Genomic DNA, 1,271 nt, shown 5'->3' with positions numbered 1-1,271 from the left:
TCTCTCTCTCTCTCTCTGTCTCTCTCTTACTCTCTTTCCCTCTCTTTGGCTTTCTGCAGTTATGTAAATGTCTTATATAACACCCTAACACTCATCAATGGCGGCACACCATCGACCGGTGGCTCTTACCATGTGAGGTGTGTGTGTGTGTGTGTGTGCCTGTGCGTGCATGTGTGCGTGCGTGTGTGTGTGTGTGTGTATAATGTAGGTATTAGGTGAACGGCGTGTTTGAGGTCAAGGATTCAGGCAATACATTGACTTTATTGGCATCGGAATGAATGGCTTTGTAGGATATCCAGTGTCCATGGGGACAACAGGATGCATACTCTCAAGAGGATTGGGTTGTGAGATGAGCCGAGTATTATGCTGGTGTGTATTGTAATGCTGTGTTGTTGATAGTGTTGCATTATGCCTGAGCTGTGTGTGTGTGTGTGTGCGTGTGTGTATGTGTACGTGTATGACTAATGGTTGGGTGCCCCAGTTTTTCTTAAAGCCTGGTGACTGATGTGCTCAGAGAGAATTTGGCTGCTGTTGCTGCTGCAGCTGTGTGTTGTGAGATAGTCTTTCAGACCGATGGACAAAACAAAGCCCCTCGACACGCAAGAGATATTTCACAGACCTGCACGTGTGTGTGTGTGAGTGTGTGTGTGTGTGTGTGTGTGTGTGTGTGTGTGTGCTTATGTGATGTGTAAACAAAGTTATGAGTGTTCTCATGTGTGAATATGTACAGTATGTATGGTGTGAGAGGAAATAACAGAGAAAAGACAAAGAAATGGGAGGAAAGAAAGAAAACAAAGATGAAAAGAGGTGGACAGAGTGTGTTCAAAACTATAAGATGGATGGATCATGGCACCCGAGAGAGAACCAATAAGATGGGCAATGTGCAGCTCTGTTGCTGGGAGCTGGTGCACATGGTCTTGTGCATCTCCCGTCTAGGCCTCATGCCATGTGGGCATCTCTGACTCCAGGCCAGTGCCAGGCCAGTGCCAGGGAAGTGGGTGAGGTGGTGGGGGACATACTGGTACTGTGAGGCAGCATATGGTTCCCACATCACTGGGTTCTTCAGTGGTAGATATGACGTCTGATGGAATGGACGCCTGTGCCTCTCTATGCGTCTTTTTGTCTCACTTTTTCTGCCTTTCATGCACTCACATACATACACACATACTAACTCCCTTTCTTTCTCTCTCTCTCTCTTTCTCTCTCTTTCTCTCTATCTCTCTCTTTCTCTCTATCTCTCTCACACACACACACACACACACACACACACA

The sequence above is a fragment of the Clupea harengus genome, chromosome 17 (assembly GCF_900700415.2).
Source record: "Clupea harengus chromosome 17, Ch_v2.0.2, whole genome shotgun sequence".
Taxonomy (NCBI): Eukaryota; Metazoa; Chordata; class Actinopteri; order Clupeiformes; family Clupeidae; genus Clupea; species Clupea harengus.
Note: the sequence above shows the minus strand (reverse complement) of the source record.